Source organism: Hylobates moloch, unplaced genomic scaffold, assembly GCF_009828535.3.
Source record: "Hylobates moloch isolate HMO894 unplaced genomic scaffold, HMol_V3 SCAFFOLD_1, whole genome shotgun sequence".
NCBI lineage: Eukaryota > Metazoa > Chordata > Mammalia > Primates > Hylobatidae > Hylobates > Hylobates moloch.
In genome coordinates, this window is record NW_026652276.1 from 219,827,413 (window position 1) to 219,839,467 (window position 12,055).

Sequence of the window (12,055 nt, forward strand, 5' to 3'; positions counted from 1 at the left end):
AGTTTCCTACATTGTCTGAGATTTGCATTTTTTTTTTTTTTTTTTTTTTTAGACAGAGTCTGGCTCTGTCCCCCAGGCTGGAGTGCAGTGGCGCAATCTCGGCTCACTGCAAGCTCCGCCTCCCGGGTTCACGCCATTCTCCTGCCTCAGCCTCTCCGAGTAGCTGGGACTACAGGCGCCCGCCACCACGCCTGGCTAATTTTTTGTATTTTTAGTAGAGACGGGGTTTCACCGTGGTCTCGATCTCCTGACCTCGTGATTCACCCGCCTCGGCCTCCCAAAGTGCTGGGATTACAAGCGTGAGCCACCGCGCCCGGCCCGAGATTTGCATTTTTTTTTAAGAGACAGGGTCTTGTTGTGTTGTCCAGGCTGGAGTGTGGTGGCGCAAACACAGCTCACTGCAGCCTCAACCTCCTGGGCTCAAGCGATCCTCCCACCTCAGCCTCCTGAGTAGCTAGGACTACAGGTGTGCATCACTATGATTGGCTGATTTTTTTTTTTTTTTTTTTTTTTTTTTTTTTTTTTTTTTTTTTTTTTTGAGACAGAGTCTCTCGCTCTGTCGCCCAGGCTGGAGTGCAGTGGTGCTATCTTGGCTCACTGCAAGCTCCGCCTCCTGGGTTCACGCCATTCTCCTGCCTCAGCCTCCTGAGTAGCTGGGACTACAGGCACCTGCCACCACGCCTGGCTAATTTTTTGTATTTTTAGTAGAGACGGGGTTTCACCGTGTTAGCCAGGATGGTCTTGATCTCCTGACCTTGTGATCTGCCCGCCTCGGCCTCCCAAAGTGCTGGGATTACAGGCGTGAGCCACCGTGCCCGGCGATTGGCTGATTTTTTTATTTTAATTTTTATAAAATACGACAACATAAAGACAGGGTATCACTATGTTGCCCAGGCTGGCCTCCAGCTCCTGGCCTACAAGTAATCCTCCCACCTCCGCCTCCCAAAGTGCTGGGATTACAGGTATGAACCACCATGCCTGGCCAAGACTTGCATTTTTAATAAGCTCCTCAGGTGATACTTGTGCATGATTCAATTAGAACCATTGTTTAGAGAACACAGAGTGAGAAATCAAACTTTAGGCTGGGAAGTAGCAGGGAGGAGCTGTAGGCGGTTTGGGAAAATCAGCTAAGCTGATGCAGCAATTGTGAACCTGGGGCAGTGGAGGCCCAGCCCTCTGAGGGAGCACCTGCTCTGTAACCTGGAGGAAAGGAGCTGCTTGGGTTTCTTGAGAGGCGGAGCTCGGCTGCACCCACCCATCCCGCCAGGGCAGATCTGTCCAAGAATCCAGACCCACCTGGATGAAGTTCCAAAGGCTGAACTCAAGATTTGCAAAGAAGAGCAGGAAGATAAGAACTGAAAACTGCAAAAGGCATTCCCAGTGTTGATTCTACCTCTCCCTTCATATGAGCTCCGGAGGCACTAGGAGCCCTGGCCTCAATTCATGCCTCCCTCCCCTCTCCACTTCACCCTCCCACCTCTCATCCTGCTCTTCCCCAAGGCAGGTGTTTGCTGTGTCTCCCAGTCAGTGGGTGGGGCAGTAGTTTTCAAATGTCTGGGTGCTCAGAAACCACTCAGGAACACGTGGAGAAAAGAGTACATCCTAATGGTTAAGAGCAGAGGCTCCAGCCCAACTACTGGAGTCAAGATCCCAGCTCTGCCATTTACCATGCATGACCTTGGGAAAGCTATTTAACCTCAGGGCCTCAGTGACCTTATCTGAAAAACAGAAGAGGCTTACTTAGAAAGTGGAAGTATAGGCTGGGCGCGGTGGCTCACGCCTGTAATCCCAGCAGTTTGGGAGCCTGAGGCAGGAGGATCACTTTGAGGCCAGGAGTTCAAGACCAGCCTGGCCAACATGGTGAAAACCCCCTTCTCTACTAATATTACAAATTTAGCCAGGTGTGGTGGCGTGAGCCTGTAATCCCAGCTACTCGTGAGGCTGAGGCACGAGAATCGCTTGAACCCGGGAAGTGGAGGTTGCAGTGAGCCGAGATCGCACCACAGCACTCCAGCCTAAAAGACACAGCGAGACTCCATCTCAAAAACAACAACAACAAAAAAAGTATGTGTATGGTATGTCAAAGTAGGAGGCAGGGGCCAAACCATGCCCCAAGTCTGCTGGGCCAATAAGGAATTTGAATTTTATTCCAATAGCATTGGGAAGCCCTTGGGAAACTTTAAGCAGGGAAATGGCATGACCTGGTTCACATTTTTAAAAATATTATGGCTGGGCGCGATGGCTCACGCCTGTCATCCCAGCACTTTGGGAGGCTGAGGTGGGTGGATCACCTGAGGTCGGGAGTTCAAGACCAGCCTGGCCAACACGGTGAAACCCTGTCTCTACTAAAAATACAAAAAATTAGCTGGGCTTGGTGGCACATGCCTGTAATCCCAGCTACTCAGGAGGCTGAGGCAGGAGAATAGCTGAACCCGGAAGGAGGAGGTTGCAGGGAGCCGAGATCGTGCCATTGCACCCCAGCCTGGGCAAAGAGAGGGAAACTCCGTCTCAAATAAAAAAAAAAATACATACACACACACACACACACATACATATATACATATATATATTACTTTGGCTTCTGCATCTGGAAAAAGGGAGTAGAAATACTTTTTCTTCCCAACCAGTAAAAATAAAAACCCTGTACAGTATATATACAGCAAACATAAGCAGACTATGAAGGCTGGACAGAAGATAGACCCTCTAGGAATCACAAGATGCAAGAAACAACAGAGGTGAGTTCTCTGGGTTTTCTTGTTACTTCCTACAGGTTGAGCATCCCTAATCTGAAAATTCAAAATCAGAAATGCTCCAAAATCCCAAACTCTGAGCACCAACATGACACCACAAGTGGAAAATCTCACTGACTTCATGTGACAGGTCGCAATCAAAACCAGGCACACAACACATATTTCATTCAGAGTCCTCAAGGGAAAAATAAAATTACCTTCATGCTATGTGCATAAGGTATATATGAACATACATGAGGCTGGGTGTGGTGGGTCATGCCTGTAATCCCAGCCCTTTGGGAGGCCAAGGTGGGCAGATTACTTGAGGTCAGGAATTCGAGACAAGCCTGGCCAACATGGTGAAACACCGTCTTCACTAAAAATACAAAAAAATTAGTGGGGCATGGTGGTGGGTGCCTGTAGTCCCAGCTACATAGGAGGCTGAGGCAGGAGAATCGCTTGAACCCAGGAGGCAAAGTTTGCAGTGAGCCAAGATTGCACCACTGCACTCTGGCCTGGGCGACAGAGTGAGACTGTCTCAAAAACAAAAAAAAATCATACATGACTTTTGTGTTTAGACTTGGGTCCCATCCCCAAGACATCTCATTTTATATATATATATATATATATATGCAAATATTCCAAAATCTGAAAAAATCTGAAATCTAAAACACTTCTGGTCCGAGCATTTCAGATAAGGGACAGATAATCAATCTGTATATTCCAGACTCAGTGCGGCAGAAGCCAGTACACGTGCAGCAGAAAAGTTCCAAAGAAAGCCTGCTCACTCTAGCAAAAGGACCAGGAAAGGGGCAGTCTGCCAAGAAAGAAAACTTTCAGACAATAGTCACTCGAATCCAGTTAAATGCCACAGAAAAAACTATGGCCCTGACCCCCACCCCATTGCCAGCAAAGCCCAAGTAGGGAGCCTAGACTTCCAGGCCGAGTGGGGAGTCTGAACTTCAGCCCCACTCTGTGGTAATAAGGCTTCCTTGTTCGCCCCTGTTGGGGGTGTCAGAAGAAACCTAATCAGAACTTTTACCCACATCCATTGGTAATAAACGCTTCCTCCCCCATCATTGATGGTGAAGATCACATGCGGAGCAGTAATGAGGCATCTCTGTTCCTCCAGCCCCGGTGGTAGCAGCAGAGATCTCATGAACAGAAGAATGAAGTGGGAGAAACACTCTACCCAACTTCAAGACTTACTGTACAGCACCAGTAATCAAGACTGTGGTATTGGGCCAGGCGCGATGACTCGAGCCTATAATCCCAGCATTTTGGGAGGCCAAGACAGGTGGATTGCTTGAGCCCAGGAGTTTCAGACCAGCGTGGGCAACACAGTGAGACCATCATCTCTACAAATAATCATAATAAAAATATTAGCCAGGTTTGTGGTGTGTGCCTGTGATCCCAGCTGCTTGGGAGGCCGACTTGGGAGGATTACTTGAGCCTGGGGAGGTCGAGGCTGCAGTGAGCCATGATCATGCCACTGCACTCCAGCCTGGGTGACAAAGTGAGACCCTGTCTTAAAAAAAAAAAAAAGACTGTGATATTGGTGGAAGGATAGACATGTAGATGGAATATCTACCTTCTTTACTCAGTCTACCCGTTCAAATGCTAATCTATTCAAGAAATACCCTCACAGGCACATCCAGAAACAATGTTTTACCAGCTATGTGGACATCACTTAGCTCACTCAAGTTGACCATAAAATTAACCTTTCCAAGTCCACCCCTTGTCAACTTGGCACCTATACACAACTCTTAAACCACCCTTAATCTCCAAATAAAGACAATGACAGGGTCATAATTCTACCATGATACGACTAAAAATGCACTAATCTCTTCCCCAGAAGAGGAGGTAAACTGCTTGAGTGGTGTTTACTCTTCTCCTGATACCCCATAACTTCATTACTGTGATGTAAAATTAACAATAAATACTGATATAAAATCAATACGTCTTATGTCTCATGATAAGAGGAAAAGAGAGAAAACAGATATTTGCTTAATACGTGTATATATATGCACGAGTGTGTTCATAAAAAATAAGGGAAAAGATACTGATCGACAATGATAGTCTTTGTTTCTGGAACTGGCGATGTGGTTGCATCTGGTATTTATAACTACCTACACTACAGAATACCTGTTCTTTTTTTTTTTTTTTTTTTTGAGATGGAGTCTCGCTGTCGCCCAGGGTGGAGTGCAGTGGTGCGATCTCTGCTCACTGCAGGCTCCGCCCCCTGGGATTCACGCCATTCTCCTGCCTCAGCCTCCCGAGTAGCTGGGACTACAGGCACCCGCCACCTCGCCCTGCTAATTTTTTGTATTTTTAGTAGAGACGGGGTTTCACCATGTTAGCCAGGATGGTCTCGATCTCCTGACCTTGTGATCTGCCCGCCTCGGCCTCCCAAAGTGCTGGGATTACAGGCGTGAGCCACTGCGCCCGGCCTACAGAATACCTGTTCTATATTCCCTTTACCTTCAGCAAGCACCTCAGCTGGTTGTGGTTCTCTACCTGGAAGAGTGACCCAAATTTTCATTCCTGAAGAGTGTGGGCCATTTGTAGTTCTGCCTGGGTTGTGTTGTTGCAGTTTCTCATTGACCTTAATTATAGAGCAAGGTCATACTAAGAGATGCAGTAAAGCAGCAATCCCCAACCTTTTTGGCACCAGCGACCTGTTGTGTGGAAGACAGTTTTTCCACGGATGGGGGTTGGGGGATGGTTTGGGGATTAAACTGTTCCATCTCAGATCACCAGACATCAGATTTGTAAGGAACACACAACCTAGATTCTTCTCATGCACAGTTCACAATAGGGTTCACGCTCCTCTGAGGATCTAATGGTGCTGCTGACACGACAGGAGGTGGAGGCTCAGGTGGAAATGCCCACTCCCCTCCAGCTATGTGGCCCGGTTCCTAACAGGCCATGGACTGGTACCGGTCTATGGACCTCCCGGTACCATAGCTGGCTGATCACCCCAGGGAATAGTGCCATCTTGAGTGTTCAGTGTTGGTCTCTACTGCTGGCAGATTGGGCACTCAGCAGTGGCGACAGCCAGGTTAGCCTTGGTGAATGGAAGTCCATGTTGCTGAGCCCACGCACAACCTCCATCCCTGCCACTGTAGCCACTTTGTTCATGAGCCCACTGGGCAATGTCAGGGATGGCTGGGGAAAGAGAGTTTGAGACCAACCTGGGCAACATAGTGAGGCCTCATCTCTATGAAAAATAAACAAAAATTAGCTGGGCGTGGTGGTGCATGCCTGTGCTTCCAGCTACTTGAAAGCTGAGGTGAGAGGATCACTTGATCCCAGGAGGCTGAGACTGCTATGATCCGGGATCATGCCACTGCACTCCAGCCTGGGTGAAAGAGCCAGACTTTGTCTCAAAAAGAAAAAATTTAAAAAAAATTTTTTTAAAGAAATTTCACGGAGATAGAAGGCCCCTAAATTTTTGTCTGATTTATTTCCCACCCTCTGACATCCAATGTCTTATCAATAAGTCTACAATAGTTGTTATTCTTGCTCACTAGGTCCAATCAGTGTATTGTCATCAGTGTAATAGACCACTGTGATATTTTATAGACAGGAGAGATGATTAAGATCCTTGCAAACTAAATTATGACACAAGGCTAGCGAGTTGATATTCCCCTGAGGTAGTACCGTGAAAGTGTATTGCTGGCCTTGCCAGCTAAAAGCACCCTGCTTCTGCTGGTCCTTATGAACAGGTATGGAGAAAAAGGGATTTGTTATACAAAAAATTAATTCCAGGAAGGCTTTTTTTGGTTGATTCTTTCCGATTTTCTTTTTTTTTTTCTTTTTCTTTTTTTGTAGACAAGTCTGGCTCTTATCACCGAGGCTGGAGTGCAGTGGCGCAATCTTGGCTCACTGCAGCCTCCACTCTCCCGGGTTCAAACAATTCTCTGCCTCAGCCTCCCGAGTAGCTGGGATTACAGGCGCCTGCTACCACGCCTGGCTAATTATTTTGTACTTTTAGTAGAGACAGGGTTTCACCATCTTGGCTAGGCTGGTCTTGAACTCCTGACCTCGTGATCCACCCACCTTGGCCTCCCAAAGTGCTGGGATTACAGGTGTGAGCCACCGCGCCCGGCCTCTTTCAGATTTTCTATATAGGCAATGAAGTCATCTGTGAATAAAATTTTATGTCTTCCTTCCTAATCAGTATAGTTTTCATTTCCTTTTCTTATGGCATTAGTGAGGACTCCAGTATGATGTGAAATGGAGTGAGGGAGAATGTCTTTGCCTTGTTCCTAATCTTCTCAGCAATTTTTTTTAAAGAAATTTTTTCTTTCTTTTTTTTTTTTTTGTAGTGTTTGGGTCTCACAATGTTGCCAAGGCTTATCTCAAACCCCTGGCCTCAAGCAATTCTCCCACCTTGGCCTCCCAAAGTGCTGGGATTACAGGTATGAGCCACTGCACCTGGACCCCAGTAATTCTTAACAGTGTAAAGAGGACCTGAGACGAAAACACTGGACAACCGCTAGCCCAGGGACCGCAGAATTGGGTGTATGAGTTTCCTAGGACTGTGGTAGCAGAGTGCCATAAACTGGGTGGCTTCACCAGAAGAAATGTATTATCTCAGCCCTGAAAGTTAGAAGTCTGAAATCAAGGTGCCACGCAGGGCTGGTTCCCTCTGAAGGCTGTGAGGAAGAATCTTCCAGGTCTCTTACCTGGCTGCTGGTGGTTGCTGGAAATCTTTGGCATTCCTTGGCTTGCAGAAGCATCGCTCCAATCTATGCCTTCACCTTCACATATGGGTGTCTGTGTCCAAATCCCTTTTCATAAGGACACCAGTCATATTGGATTAGGGGCCCACCTCACTCTGCTATAAACTCATCTTAACTAATTATCTCTGCAAAGACCCTGTTTCCAAATACGGCCACATTCTCAGATCCTCAGGATTAGAACTACAACATATGAATGGAATGGGGCGGCACACTTCAACCCACAACGAGGGAGAGGCAGTGGAGGTCCAAGCCTGAATACAGAGAAATTCCAGGATTTCAAGGCTGCACAGAGGAGACAAACAAGACACAGAGGGAGGAGGATAATCAGAAGAATGAGAACTCAAAAGAAGAAAACGTCTTGAGAATCATGGAGTGTTCATGAAGGGGAGAGCTGAGAAAGATCTGGAGGTTACTGGGGACCCCGTGGATCCACTTCAATGGAGTGAAATGGGCAGGATTCTGGGGACTCAGAGAAAGTCAGTGGCTGGTGAAGAAAAGATGGGCATGGAAATTGGCTGGGCATGGTGGATCACGCCTGTAATCCCAGCATTTTGGGAGGCCGAGGCAGTTGGATCACCTGAGGTCAGGAGTTCAAGACCAGCCTGGCCAACATAGTGAAACCCCTTCTCTACTAAAAATACAAAAATTAGCCAGGCGTGGTAGCAGATGCCTGTAATCCCAGCTACTCGGGAGGCTGAGGAAGGAGAATTGCTTGAACCCAAGAGACGGAGGTTGCAGTGAGCCGAGATCACACCACTGCACTTCAGCCTGGGGGACAGAGCAAGACTCCATTCAAAAAAAAAAAAGAAGGGCACAGAAATCAACTACAGCTTTCTTTTAAAAACACCAACTGTGAAGAGAAAGGAGGGAGCAGGGCAGCAGCTGAAGAGGTAATGAAGCAACAGGACAGGGTTTTATTTATTTATTTTCAGGAGAAGAGACAGTTGATAACTTCCCCTCCCCAAATTCTGTGAGTTCTAGTTGGGAGATACATCTAGAAAATGGGAATCATGGCTGGGTACAGTGGCTCACACCTATAACCTCAGCACTATGGGAGACCGAGGTGGGAGTATTGCTTGAGGCCAGGAGATCAAGACCAGTCTGGGCAACATAGCAAGACCCTGTCTCTATTTAAAACAATTTTTTTAATTAAAAATTTTTAAAATGAGGCCAGGCACATGGCTCATGTCTGTAATTCTATCATGTTAGGAGGCTGAAGCAGGAGGATCACTTGAGCCCAGGAGTTTGAGACCAGCATGGGCAGCATAGTGAGAAATCATCTCTACAAAAAATTTAAAAATTAGCCGGGCAGAGTGGTACACACTTGTAGTCCCAGCTACTCAGGAGGCTGAGGCGGGAGAATCACTTGAGCTCGGGAGTGCAAGGCCACAGTGAGCCATGATTGTGCCACTGCACTCCAGCCAAGGTGGCAGAGTAAGACCCTGTCTCAAAAAAAATAACTTCTAAAATGGGAACTCCTACTTTTTCTTGCCCATGATGTACATCTGAGACAATCTCGCTGAACCATGACATCTGTGACATTTCTCTAGAAGTTTCCTGTCTGAGCTCAATTTTTTTATGTGCAACATTTCATAGCATTGTTGATTCTTGGAAAGTTGAAACAGGCCAAGCATTAGCAAACACAGTCCAATTTGTCCAAAATCAGAGTAAATTTTCCAAGTTCCCTACTGTGAACCTCAAGAGTAAAGGAAGAAAGAAAGGAGGAGAGAAGAACCAAACATATCTCTGGCTCCCAAAAGGGTGTCCATTGGCAGGTAAGATATAGATGATTTAGTCCAATCCACTCCTGCAGAAAAGTAAGGCACAGTGAGGCTAAGTGACTTGCCCAAAGCCAGATAATACAGCCTTATTTCTCTAATTATTTGTGTCATTGAATTTTTTAAAAAGAAAGTAGTCCTACTGTGAATCATTAAACATTTTATATATGTATATATATATATGTATATATATATATATTTTTTTTTTTTTTTGAGATGGAGTCTTGCTCTGTTGCACAGGCTGGGGTGCAGTGGCACGATCTTGGCTCACTGCAAGCTCCGCCTCCCGGGTTCACGCCATTCTCCAGCCTCAGCCTCCCGAGTAGCTGGGACTACAGGCTCCCGCCACCACACCCAGCTAGTTTTTCGTATTTTTAGTAGAGATGGGGTTTCACCATTTTAGCCAGGGTGGTCTCGATCTCCTGACCTCGTGATCTGCCCACCTTGGCCTCCCATAGTGCTGGGATTACAGGCGTAAGCCACTGTGCCCGGCCTAAACATAATATTTTTATATACTCTCAAAGTCAACTCAATACTTTGAAGGAAAATAATATTTAAATTCAGCATTAGGTCTTGAGAGAAACAACTTTCTTAGAGCAGAATCAATCCTCTGTATTACCCAAATAAACATTGCTTTTGACATTTGGTGTTTCAAGCCACTGTTCCCATTCTTTAGACAAGTCTGGGGCACACTGCCAGTTCCAAAAGCTTTACACTTGGCCTCAAAGTTCCCTGGCAAAGCACTTTCATGCCCTGAGGACTTTCTACAGAATGGCTCTTGAGGGTGAAGAGATGAGCATTCCACTTACGTGCCTTTAAAGCGGGCATTCCTTTAGCACAGGGCTTCCTGTGTTCTCGTATCCTTGTACCCAGGATTAGGAAAATATTGTGCACAATCACATGTTCAGTGTACAAGATCAATTTACAGGAGGAGATCATTGTAATTTAGAAAATGACAAAGGATAAATAGAGAGCCAGCTAAAATATTTGCAAGGAATTTAATCCAAAAATAATAATCAAGCTGGAAAAGTAACAATCTGACTTTTCTAAAAACAGCATCTGATTTTTCTGAACTGAATTCCCTCCAGATAGCCTTCATTCAAATAATTGATTTTATCATCCACTCAAGCTGAATACTTCTTACTTTCTTTCTTTCTTTTTTTTTTTTTTGAGTGGAGTCTTGCTCTGTCACCCAGGCTGGAGTGTAGTGTCGTGATCTCAGCTCACTGCAACCTCCACCTCCTGGATTCAAGTGATTCTTCTGCCTCAGCCTCTTGAGTAGCTAGGACTACAGGTGTGCACCATCATGCCCGGCTAATTTTTTCTATTTTTAGTAGAGACAGGGTTTCACCATGTTGGCCAGGCTGGTCTCGAACTCCTGACCTCAAGCAATCCACCTGCCTTGGCCTCCCAAAGTGCTGGGATTATAGGCGTGAGCTACTGCACCCAGCCAAGCTGAATATTTCTTCACTGTTGGCCAGGCACTGACTCTGCCACCCACCATCCTTTACAATATGCACTCACAAACAAAGTGTTTGAGACAGGAAAGAATGATTTGAGGTTGCTAAAAAAAAGAGGGAATGACATTCAACTTCCTCCATTTTATGCACACACACACATGTGCAACTGAATGCAATTCATTGATAGTAAGGTCCAAGAGTTCATGAATCAGCACACTGAGATCAAATCTACGGATGCTGGAACCAGGATCATCCCTGCCATGCACATTTCCACTTCCTCCTGGCCACGACTTTTTCCAGGAATGTGTCTCAGTGCTCACTGCTGCCATCCAACGCCAGTGGGGCACTCCCTGCTGTTCTACCACTTTCTGTCCTCTAGATGACGTCCTAGGACACAGAGCCCTCCCAGTGGCTCTCAGACAGCTCCACTCTCCTCTGCTCTCCACTCCTCCCCACACCCCTCAGCACACGACCACCTCATTCCTTAGGAAAAGGTCCTCCTCCACCACGGAGCCCTCCAGCTTCCCTCTTCTCCACCTAGTGTACCTTGGCTGTGTCTCTCTTTCTCTTCTTCTCTTCAGAGCAAAGCTGCTTTACATTCCTTTCATTCCTGTCTTCACTTGCCACGTCATGGAGGAACTGGAAATGAGATTGGGCTGGGCACAATGGCTCATGCCTATAATCCCAACACTGTGGGAGGCCGAGGTGGGAGGATTGCTTGACCCCAGGAGTCTGAAACCACCCTGGGCAACATAGCAAGACTCTGTCTCTACAAAAAGTAAATGTAGCTGGCCTTCGTGGCATTCATCTGTAGTCCCAGCTACTCAGGAGGCTGAGGTGGGAGGATCGCTTGAGCCAGGGAGGTCGAGGCTGCAGAGAACGAAGATTGCACCACTGCACTCCAGCCTGGGTGACAGAGTGAGACCTTGTCTCAGGAAAAAAAAAAAGAGAGATAACAGAATGCCCTGAAGTTTATCATGGATGGATTTTTTACCTATAGCCTAAGGTGAGAGAGAGAGACAGAGAGAAAGAGAGAGATTCTCCCTACGTAGCCCAGGCTGGTCTCAAACTCCTGGGCTCAAGCAACCCTCCCACCTCAGCCTCCCAAAGTGCTGGGATTACAGGCATGAGCCACCACACCTGGCGCTAGCCTAAGTTTTTCACTTAGGAGCACCTCCCCAGTTATTTGCCTTTTCTGTAATAATATTTACTCCCAATTACACAAGTAAGTTTCTTATCACGATTTCCACCTCCACTTTCTAAAAAAGAAAAAAAAGAGAATTTAAATGTACTAGCTTGTTTCTCTTCTTTCTCTATTTAATATCCTGCATTGACTAAAG